This window comes from Somniosus microcephalus, chromosome 1 (assembly GCF_052327205.1).
Source record: "Somniosus microcephalus isolate GS21.2 chromosome 1, FLI_Smic_1.0, whole genome shotgun sequence".
In the NCBI taxonomy this organism is placed as follows: domain Eukaryota; kingdom Metazoa; phylum Chordata; class Chondrichthyes; order Squaliformes; family Somniosidae; genus Somniosus; species Somniosus microcephalus.
In genome coordinates, this window is record NC_140987.1 from 422,039,319 (window position 1) to 422,051,776 (window position 12,458).

The following is a 12,458-nucleotide window of genomic DNA, read 5'->3' on the forward strand; positions in this document are numbered from 1 at the left end:
CAGGTGACCAAAAGCTTGCTCAAAGAGGTAGGTTTTAAGGAGCATCTTAAAGGAGGAGAGGTAGAGACGTGAAGAGGTTTAAGGAGGGAATTCCAGAGCTTAGGGCCTAGGCAGCTGAAGGCACGGCCACCAATGGTGCAGCGATTAAAATCAGGGATGCACAAGAGGCCAGAATTGGAGAAACGCAGAAATCTTGAAGGCTTGTAGTGCTGGAGGAGGTTGCAGAGATAGGGAGGGACGAGGCCATGGAGGGATTTGAAAACAAGGATGAGAATTTTTAAATTGAGGTGTTGCCGGATCGGGAGCCAATGTAGGTCAGCGAGCATAGGGGTGATGGGTGAACAGGACTTGGTGCGAGTTAGGATACGGGCAGCAGAATTTTGGATCAGTTCAAATTTATGAATGGTGAAAAATGGTAGGCCAGCCAGGGAGCATTGGAATAGTCAAGTCTAGAGATAACAAAGGCGTGGGTGAAGGTTTCAGCCGCAGATGAGCTGATGCAGGATCGAGACATTGATGTTACATAAGTGGAAGTAGGCAGTTTTGGTGATGGAGCAGATATGAAGCTCATCTCAGGGTCAAATAGGACATCAAGGTGGCGAACCATCTGGTTCAGTCTCAGGCAGTTGGCAGGGAGAAGGGTGAAGTCAGTGGCTAGGGAAAATAGTTTGTGGCGGAGACCGAAGGCAATGGCTTCGGTCTTCCCAATATTTAGTTGCACAAAATTTCTGCTCATCCAGTACTGGATGTCAGACAAGCAGCATGACAAATCCGAGACAGTGGAGGGGTCGAGAGAGGTGCTGGTGAGGTAGAACTGGATGTCGTCAGCGTACATGTGGAACCTGATGGTGCGTTTTTGGATGATGTGGCCGAGGGGCAGCATGTAGATGAGAAACAGGAAGGGACCAAGGATAGATCTTATAAACAATCCTTTAAACAAACCCTGAATCATTTAAATTCATACAAAAAATAATAAAAATAAAATTCAGACAAAATCCTCATGGATGTCATAAGAACCCCCATAGTACTCCAGGGCACTGTTGATCGGGCAAACAGCCCAGCTTATTGATGGGATCTGGAGGAACAGATTTATTACTGGGGATCCTTCCCACTCAGCTCCAGGTAACTGTACAAACCAATTCCCTAACTGGTGGATGATTCTAGCTGGGCAAGTGGTAGGATGCTTACCAGCTTTCAGTGCTAATAAGACAGTTTTAGCCAGTTAAACTGTGACAGTAATCTGATACACACTTGGGTCTATGTGCACTTCCTATCAGGCAAATGAAAATTCTACTTTTGTGGATTTTTCAGTAATTTGGCTTGGTGACACTTAAACATTACATAGAATATACGGCACAGAAATAGGCCATTCGGCCCAACCAGCCCATGCTGGCGTTTATGCTCCACTCGAGCCTTCTCCTGTCTTTCCTCATCTAACTCTATCAGTACACCCCTCTATTCCCTTCTCCCTCATATGCTTATCTAGCCTCCCCTTAAATGCATCTATACTATTTGCTTCAACCACTTGCTGTGGTAGCGAGTTCCACATTCTCACCACTCTCTGGGTAAAGAGGTTTCTGCTGAATTCCCTGTTTGATTTCTTGGTGACTGTCTTATGTTGATGGCCTCTAGTTTTGCTCTTCCCCAAGTGTATTTTCACATGTCAGCCAATTGCCCGACCCAAACAAAAAATTCCTCAGAGTATAAGATAGTGTGAAAGGAGAAAAGGCCATTCAGTCGACAAACTTGTGTCCTCACAAATGATGTATAACTGACACTATCAAGGACTCTACTCAATCCCCCAATTTTCCAGAGAAAAAGTTCTGCAAGTCAAAGATAAATTGAAGAAAACTCCACAATATATCTATCTAATCTTACAACCTACGTCATTTATCCTTGGTCCAGCACCTCAGGACCCATCGTGCTCCTAGAGACCAAATAGGAAAAGTTTCCTGAAACTTTTTAGGATGAAAATTCTGGAACTGGGCATGCTATGGTGTGGTAGGGAATGACTTCACACCCATATTTCTGGTTGACGATCTCGTGGGATGTGCTTTATTGGCCAATTAGCCCATGACAGCTCATGGGCTAGAAATTCAGTAGGCTTTGCGCCCAGTTTTCGCCCAAAGAGGGCTTTTGCGCCACTTGCTGAGCTTTCGCCGATATTCAGCGCTGCGGTAATGGCGGCGTTAGCCAGTAGCGCTGCGCCGCCACCGATGACGTCATCGGTGTGCGCAGTGCCCCGCTACCGCCCCGCTACCGGCCCGACCGCCATATTTAGTTGCGGCCGCCTCTTCCGCAGCGGCCGCAAACAGCGATCAGAAAACGGGGCCGTCCTGTAGCGTTAGTGGGGCGAGTTAAGGCGGAGGTGCGGTCGGCTGCTTTTTCAGCGGCCGCCTGCCCGCACCTCCTTCCCCGGCCTCCTCCACCCCCCCCCCCGGCATTGCCGGCTGTTTTCCGGGAGCCCGGCACTTCTCCATGGTGCCGGGCTCATTTGCCGGCACTAGCGAGCGGCGATCTCGCTGTTGCAGGCACCTCCCCCTTAAGAGAGGGAGGAAGGCCTGCAGTACCGCAGCCTGCCGCTCCGCAGTGGGTGGCGCTGCGGCACCTAGCGCGCCGATATTCAGTTTCAGCGCCCCAAGCGGGGGCGCCGAAACCCTTGAATAGCGGCCGCCTTCGAGTTGGGGCGCTGAAACTGAATTTCCGGCGGGCGCAAGTGGCTCCGCGCGCAGCGGTACTTTCTGGGCGCGAGCGAGCTGGCCGCCCCAAACTGAATTTCTAGGCCCATATTTTCTCAAAGCGTTTTTGAGAATTTGACTGTCACCATTTTAAAGTTTCAAAAACAAAATCAAAATTGGGGACTTTCTGTAATGGGCAGAGAGCCTCAAGAGGCAGGTCAAAAATTCAAGAGCTGCTCCCCAAAAATTGGATTACTTGGTAGTTATAATAAGTACAGTGTCTGGTGAAGAGCTTAAATATTTAGGCTCTGATTTTATTCAGCGCACTGGTTGATTTATATCTCTTTAAAGTTGAGGAAGACCTGCCAATTGCAGTTGTGTGCGTTTACAAGAATCACCTGACCTGTTGACTTTGGACCCTGAAGGAACTCCGTGTTCAAACAGTTTTGCAGGTGGTTTTTATTTCAAAACTATTTGCTTCTTAATAATTGTGAAAAGTCTGAAATATCAGAGGCCTTCAGTTGAAAGGTTGAAATGGGAACTGTGCAAGTTTGATAAACTATTGGAGGCACTGTTGAAAAAATGTTTTAGAAGTTTGTGCTGTTAATAAGTGGAATTCTTTTACTGTACTTGGCTAAGATGAGAGACTAAAGGAAATTATTTTATAGGAAACCTTCTCCTTCTGGGGTGAATTATTTTGTCTCTCAGAAACAACCTCAAAGTGCTTTACCTGCAATGACATTACTTTTGTTTTTATCTAGACAATGGTAACATCAGTTTTCATGCAGCAAAATCTGACAAACAGCAGTTGGATGAATGAGCAGTTCGTGGGGGTCATTTTAACTTTTGGCAATAGTGTAAAACAGGCGGCGTTGGATCGACCGCTGGTTATACATCTCTCTCGATTTTTGTTTCCAGAGAGATCTATAATGGGTAGCTGATCTGATATCCTATATCGCCTGTTTCACACTATCGCCAAAAGTTAAGGTTACCCCCGAAATCTGTTTTTGGTAGAAAGTGAAATGTTGTTTAGGACATCTCCATGCTCTTCTTCAACTAGTGTCATGGGATCTTTAATGTCTACCTGAACCAGAGGAACGTGCAGACAGGATCTCAGTTTAGTATTTTAACAGAAGGACACCTGCAATAATGCAGCGTTTTCTTCAATACTTTACTGGAGTGTTAGTTTAATCCTATGTACTCAAATTCTGGAGTGGGACTTGAACCCACAGGTCGACTCAGAGGTGAGAGTGCCACAAAAGGAACTATGCTGACACTTAACAGCTGAGCTGGTTGGGATACTCTTGGAATTGAGGAACAGTCTGCCCTAAAAGTGCTGTCGGAATGCTGCTGTGTAGGATGCCAGAGGAAGTTTGCTCTGAAAGAGTTGCATCATTACAAACTTTTCCCCATTTTTTTCCTAATTTATTTTCTAGATTGGTTTAATTTTACAAAATAAAATTCCCCCTCGTGTCTTCTTATCTATCTACAAGATGCTGTCTCTTGCTGAGGTACAGTTGCAATGGATGTTTTCAGTAGCATGATCTTAGAACTATGGAGTGTGACCTTCAATGAGGCAAACTCCAGTTTTTCTTCCTGAGACACCTTACTATATATTGCACGGAGGCCAATGACAAACAACAACTTGTATTTATATAGTGCCTTTAACATAGTAAAACATCCCAAGGTATTTCACAGGAGCGTTATAAAACAAATATTGACACCGAGCCACATAAGGAGAAATTAGGGCAGATGACCAAAAGCCTGGTCAAAGAGGTAGGTTTTAAGGAGCATCTTAAAGGAGGAAAGAGAGGTAGAGAAGCGGAGAGGTTTAGGGAGGGAATTCCAGAGCTTAGGGCCTAGGCAACAGAAGACATGGTGACCAATGGTTGAGCGATTAAAATCGGGAATGCCCAAGAGGTCAGAATTAGAGTGTAATGTATATACCTTTAAGGGGGGAACTACTTTTTACAGCTCATGTATGCTGTAGTACCGGCAGTGACCACACCTGTATATAGCACTGAGTAGTAATCTGTATAGTCAGTTCCACTGTGAGCCACGTTGAGTAAACACCTGTTGTACCGTTTCTCCTGCAGTCTGTGTCTTATTATACACAGACACAACATTGGCGACAAGGCAAGTTCGAACCTACCTGCAACTCTGCATCACCTCCCGGGGATTCGTTCCTGGAGATCAGTGGATTGGAGGTCAAGGCCAGAGACTCGGGCGTTGACAACGGGCAACCGCCCAGTCATCCAGCAGAGACTCGAGAATTGCGTGGGAGGCTGTCGAGAGCCAGGCTTGGCTTTCCAGTCGAGGTGGTCCAGCGAAACGGGCTGGCAACAGCTAGTGCGCAGACCCTTCCCGGACAGCGGCGGGCTAGAGCCCGACCGAGCGGCACAGCAAAGGGCCGAGCAGCATCGACGAGGGAGAGAGAGGGCAGAGCGCACAGGGCGCAGCCGGTGTTCAGGGGCCGAGCAGCGTCGGAGAGAGGGAGAGAGAGACGCACAGAAACCCATGAGGCGCCGCCATTGCCACGAGGACCGCCGAGAGCGGTGTTGGCAGCAGCGCAGGAGAAGCGCGCAAAACCTACAGGGCGCCGCCATTGCCACGAGAACCGCCGGGAGCGGCGTTGGCAGCAGCGGGGGAGGAAGGAAAGCGCGGGAGATGCCATTTTAAGCCATTGGGAGACGCCATTTTAAACCACACCCAAAATGCCGAAGAGTGGCAGTATCACCGCATTTGACAATGAAGTCGAAGATTGGACTACATATGTCGAACGAATAGAGGTGTACTGCAAGGCAAATGAGGTGTCAGATGACAAGAAAGCATCAGTATTGTTAAATTTAATGGGTGCAAAGACGTATGGTTTATTACGAAATCTAGTAACCCCAACGAAGCCAATGGAAAAGAGTTTTGAAGACATAGTAACAATACTACAGGGACATATAAACCCCACACTGCTGCTGATAGCAGAAAGATTCCAGTTTCACAAACGGAACCAGCATAAGGATGAAAGCAATGCTGATTATTTAACAGAACTGCGCAAACTATCGAAACACTGCCAGTTTGGAGCGGGACTGGCAGATACCTTAAGGGACAAGTTTGTGTGTGGGCTTCAAAGTGAAGGAACCCAGAAACGGCTTTTACCTGAAAAGGACCTTACGCTGAAAAAGGCTTTCAGCATTGCGGTATCATATGAAGCAGCAGCACGGGGCGCTGCAGAGATACAACAGAGACCGCAAGAATATGGCACAAACGAAATGTCATATGGAACAGAGAACTGCTATCGCTGCGGCAGAACAACACACGACCAGAATGATTGCTGGTTCAAAGACAAAGTGTGCAGACAGTGTGGAAAAGTAGGACACATAGCATGAGTCTGCAGGTCGGGAAAGAAAACCAGCAATAAGAAACCTACCAAAGGAAAGTACAAGAAGGTGCATAAGATGACGGAGAATAGTTCAGACGAACAAAAGAGTGATAACGACTCCAAAAGCAGGGAACTGAGTTGTCTGAAACTACATAATGTGATCACAACGGAGGATCACCGAACCATTTGGGTCACTCTCAAGATAGCAGGAGTCCAGGTAAAGATGGAATTGGACACAGGATCAGCCCTAACAGTCATAAACCGACGGGACTACGAGCAGCTATTCTCACACATACCCTTGAGAGACACAAAAATTATTTTGAAGACGTACACGGGGCAAAAAGTCTACCCCAAAGGAAAAATAAGGGTGACCGTTATATATAACGGTAAGGAAACACCAAAACTAGACCTGTATGTATTGCAAGATGGAGGACCACCATTACTGGGACGTGAATGGATCCAGAAAATACAACTGGATTGGCATTCCATACAGGCACTGACTGTGGCTGACAAAAAGGATGACGACGTCACACCTGGGCGACTGTCAAAGATGCTAACTGACGTGAAAGAAGTGTTCCAGCAAGGACTCGGAACACTAAAAGGCATGACAGCGATGATTAAAATTGAAGAAAACGCAAGTCCAAATTTTTTTAAGGCCAGTCCTTATGCGATCCGCCCAACCATCAAAGCAGAGCTGGAGAGTCTGGAACGTTCAGGTGTACTGTCCAAGGTAGACTGGAGCGAGTGGGCTGCACCCATGGTCCCTGTGATGAAAAAGTCATTGAGCAGCACGCCTGGGGAACCAAGGAAGGTTCGCATCTGTGGGGACTTTAAGGTAACAGTGAACCCAGTCCTTCACACCGTACAATATCCACTTCTGCGGATTGAAGATATTTTCGCCTCGCTATCTGGAGGGAAACACTTCACTAAGATTGATCTGGCCCAGGTGTATCTGCAAATGGAGGTAGAAGAAGCATCAAAAAAATACCTCACAATCAACACCCATAAAGGTCTCTACCAATTCAACTGGCTGGTATTCGGGGTAGCATCAGCTCCGGCTATTTGGCAGAGGGCAATGGAACAAGTCCTGCAAGGGATCCCAGGGACCCAGTGTTATTTGGACGACATCCTGGTCACGGGCGAAAATGACAGTGATCACCTTGCCAACCTGGAGCAGGTGCTCACTAGATTGCAGGAATATGGGCTCCAAACTAACCGCCCCAAATGCGAGTTTTTTAGAAAACAGATCTCGTATTGTGGCCACGTTATCGATAAAGAGGGGTTACATCAGTCCCCAGAGAAGATTAAGGCAGTCGTCAAGGCTCCAGCACCGGAAAATTTGTCACAACTGAGGTCGTTCCTTGGGCTGGTAAACTACCACCATAAGTTCTTGCCAAATTTGTCTACAATACTACACCCACTGAACACCCTACTGCAAACTGGGGTGCCATGGAAGTGGAGTGACGAATGTAGGCGAGCTTTCCAGAAGAGCAAAACACTAATCACATCGAAAGAGGTATTGGCCCATTACAACCCAGCATTACCAATTCGGTTGGCATGTGATGCGTCACCCTACGGCATTGGAGCGGTGCTGTCGCACAAATTTTCGGACGGCTCAGAGAGGCCAATAGCCTTTGCGTCACGATCACTAACCTCAGCCGAGTGTAACTACGCCCAGATTGACAGGGAGGCCCTCAGCCTAGTGTGGGGAGTGAAAAAGTTCAATCACTATCTGCACGGGCAGAAATTCACCTTGCTGACTGATCACCAGCCTCTTGTCTCCATTTTTAATCCGAAGAAGGGCGTTCCGGTGATGACTGCGCAACGACTACAAAGATGGTCACTTTTTCTAGGGGTGCACCACTATGAGATTGACTATAAGGGCACGAAACAGCATGGAAATGCTGATCGGCTATCACGCCTGCCACTGCCTACTGCGGAGGAAGCACCAGCAGTGGATCCTGTCGAAATATTCCATTCGACTATAGTTGAATACCTACCGGTAACTAACGCTTGTATCGAAAAGGAAACCCGAAATGACCCGACACTGTCTCGGGTATATGATTTGACGGTGAAGGGATGGTCAGCACATGGCGACTCACTGTTGCCAGCATTCTCGACAAGGAGAGAACAGCTGTCAGTGTGCCGGGGGACCTTGATGTGTGGATCCCGAGTGGTAATTCCACCCAAGTTAAGGGATAGAGTGCTCAATGAGCTTCATGAGGGTCATCTGGGAGGGGTAAAAATGAAAAGCCTAGCCAGGGCTTATGTGTGGTGGCCGGGAATCGATAAACAAATCGAGGACCTGACCAAGAGCTGCTCAGGATGCCAGAAAGTCCAAAATGCACCACCACAGGCCCCTCTACACCCATGGGAGTGGCCCTCATCTCCATGGCAACGGGTGCATATTGATTTTGCTGGTCCATTTATGGACTCAATGTTTTTAATAGTCGTGGATGCGCACTCGAAATGGCCTGAGGTCATCAAAATGTCCTCCACCACCACGGAGAAAACTATTGCAGTCCTACGGACCATTTTTGCCAGGAATGGCTTGCCAGAACAGATTTGCTCCGACAACGGACCACAGTTTGTGTCCGAAGAGTTCCGGAGGTTCTTGAAAAAGAATGGGGTAAGGCATTACACATCCGCCCTGTATCATCCAGCCACAAATGGATTGGCTGAGAGGTTCGTACAAACTTTTAAGAAGGCAATAAAGGCTATGTACAATGACAACATTCCGCTGCAGCACAAGGTGGACAATTTCCTGTTCGCCTACCGGAATGCGACACATGCAGTCACCAACCAGGCCCCAGCCATGATGTTCTTTAACCGAAGGTTAAGATCTCGCCTGGATTTGCTCAGACCAAACGTACGAAGAGATGTTGAGAGTAAGCAATTCCAGCACATCCATGAGAAGCCAACAAGGAGCTTCAATGTAGGGCAACCAGTCTTGGCCCGCGACTACCGAACAGAAAAATGGCAGCCAGGAACGATATGCACACGGCAGGGCCCACTAATGTACACAGTGGACGTTGGGGAGAGCATCGTGAGACGCCATGCTGACCAGATCCTAGAGTCACAGGAACAAGTCAACCCCATGCCTCGCCCATACGTACCTGGTGATGAACCCGACGTACAGGTCGCATCTACCCCAGAAACAGTAGCATCGGAAGCTGATGAACCAACCGACGACAGGGGGCCAGAATCGCCTCCGCACCAAGAGCAAGACACTCGGGAAAGGTGCTATCCAGAAAGGATCAGGAAGCCTCCCCAAAGACTGAATATATAAATAGACTATTTTCAGCTAATGTTGCATGTTAAAAGTGTTAATTGTAATTAGTTTGATATTTAATTGTTAAATGAGTGTTATGGTACTGTTAATCTAAAAGGGGAGGAATTGTAATGTATATACCTTTAAGGGGGGAACTACTTTTTACAGCTCATGTATACTGTAGTACCGGCAGTGACCACACCTGTATATAGCACTGAGTAGTAATCTGTACAGTCAGTTCCACTGTGAGCCACGTTGAGTAAACACCTGTTGTACCGTTCTCCGCAGTCTGTGTCTTATTTTACACAGACACAACATAGAGGAGCGCAGATATTTCGACGGGTTGGAGGAGATTACAGAGATAGGGATGTGTGAGGTAATGGAGGGATTTGAAAACAAGGATGAGAATTTTAAAATCGAGGCTTTGCTTAACCAGGAGCCAATGTAGGTCAGTTAGCACAGGGGTGATGGATGAATGGGACAGTGCAAGTTAGGACACGGATAGCAGAGTTTTGGATGACCTCAAGTTTACGTAGGGTAGAACATGGGAGGCCAGCCAGGAGTGCATTGGAATAGTCAAGTCTAGAGGTAACAAAGGCATGGATGAGAGGGTTCAGTCGTAGATGAGCTAATGCAGGGGCGGAGACGGATGATGTTATGGAGGTGGAACTAGGCGGTCTTAGTTATGATATGTGGTTGGAAGCTCATTTCAGGGTCAAATATGGCACCAAAGTTGCGAACAGTCTGTTTCAGCCTCAGACAGATGCTAGGGAGAGGGAGGGACTCAGTGGCGGGGAACGGAGTTTGTGGCGGGGACCGAAGACAATGGTTTCAGTCTTCCCAATATTTAGTTGGAGGAAATTTCTGCTCATCCAGTCGGACAAGTAGAGTTGGGTGTCGTCAGCATACATGTGGAAACTGACGCTGTGTTTTCGGATGATGTCACCGAGGGGCAGCAAGTAGATGAGAAATAGGAGGGGCCAAGGATAGATCATTGGGGGACACCAGAGGTAACAATGCAGGAATGGGAAGAGAAGCCATTGCAGGTGATTCTCTGGCTATGATTAGATAGATAAGAATGGAACCAGGTGATTTCAGTCCCACTCAGCTGGATGACGTTGGAGAGGCGTTGGAGGAGGATGGAGTGGTCAACAGTGTCAAAGGCTGCAGGCAGGTCAAGAAGGACAAGGAGGGATAGCTTATCTTTGTTACAGTCACATAGGATGTCATTTGCGACTTTGATAAGAGCTGTTTCAGTACTGTGGCAAGGGCGGAAAGCTAATTGGAGCGATTCAAACATGGAGTTCCGGGAAAGATGGATACGGATTTGGGAGGCGACAACACGTTCAAGGACTTTGTAGAGGAAAGGGAGGTTGGAGATGGGGCGGTAATTTGCAAGGATGCTGGGGTCAAGGAGCACTCTTCACATATGCTTCCAACACATGGACTCAGTTTTGCTACCTGGGTGCTTAATTGTTAATGTTAGGGAAGCCTGCACACTTCTAACATGCAGCTTTGCACTAGTCTAATATTGTCCTACACCTGATGCGAACTGATGGTCTGGGACTGACTACTGGAGGAGATGTCACCTCCAGATTAAGTATGCTCAAGTCGGATCAGGACCCGGCATTTAAATTATACTGCCATGTTTGCATCACTGCACATTCAAAACCATTTCACATCAACACAAGAAGTGGCACCCTAAATGTGTGGTTAAAATGAAGGTTCCCATCTAAAATTAACCCACCCGTCTCTTTACAGATACCAACCGACCTGCTGTGAATTTCCATCTTTTTCTATTTTTTTGGATTCCCGGCAGTTGTACTTTTTCTTTTCATGTTCACTGGCACTGATAGTTATTCCACTCTTGCAATGGAAGTGAGCTTAGACTATCTCTACACTGCTATTAAAACCAGTATTAAACTCAGTTTCTGTATAGATTTTGCAACAGAATATTTTATTTTTGGCAGGATTTACACAGGAGAATTGAAAATCTGCATTGGGTTTTTCTCAGATGCAAACATCCGTTGTAAGAGGGAGTTTCAATGGTGCGAGAATCCGTCCTGCGTGGAAACTGGGAAAGATGCCAAGCAGACCAATAGGGCATTGCCAATAGATCCCTGGGAGAATTCCCAAAAGTTCATGGTCTGCAAGAGAGAAGTGTGAGGAGGTTGGAACTGTCAAACTAAACCACAGTTTAAATTACTGCCTCAAAAACCACTCTACGGTTAATTTTTCCTTAGATACTGTATTTTTAAAAAATCAAATCCTTTTATTGGGCCTGAATTTGCTGCGCCATAGTAATTATTAATAGCGTGTGCCATTGTTAATACTGAAAAGTTCCAGGAAGTAAAGGAGTAAGTTACGCGATGAGTTGCGTTGCGCCATTGTTTGCGGCCACATTTGCGACACTCCGCCATTAGCCTCAAAGACATTAAAAGTCTGTTCTCGCCGCTCAGCCCTCCATTGTAGTCAATGATGATTGCCAATTTACTGGATTTACGCCATTATTTGGCCTACAGCCACTAAGACTGAAAATAATGGCGTGGGTGGCCTGTTAATGACATGATTTATGGCCAACACATAACTCTCAGCCTGGGAGGCCAACAAAAGGACCATTACAGCTGTGGAGCCTCACCCCAGCAGTCTGGAAATTGTTCTGAGTACTTTTTTCCTAAATCTCTCATTTTTGGCAGATTACTCTTGCCAGCCAAGTCATGTTAGTGTCTGAAGGCAATTACTTTCAGGGGTCCCCACATATTTTTGTGCTTGCACTGAGGCATTCCCCTGTTCTTCTCCTGTTATTATGGATGAACTGGAGGAGGAGCAGAGGGAGCAGACGCATCACTTGAGGCACCATGACCGGAGATTCACTACTACCCCCCCATAGAGCGTGTCCATGGAGCGGATGTTATTAAAGACACTAACTAGATCATCAATTCTCCAAAAGCTACCTCATAATCACTCTTCCCCCATCACCAAGGCATTCTCTCCATCCTTCACAGAGACAATATTCCCTTTCCCGACCTTCACAAAGGCATTCCTTACTGCCTGACTTGCTCCAGCAACTAGCTGATGCTTCTGTTTCACTCTGGGATCTGCCTGTGCCATGCATTATGGCTGAGCATTCTTGATC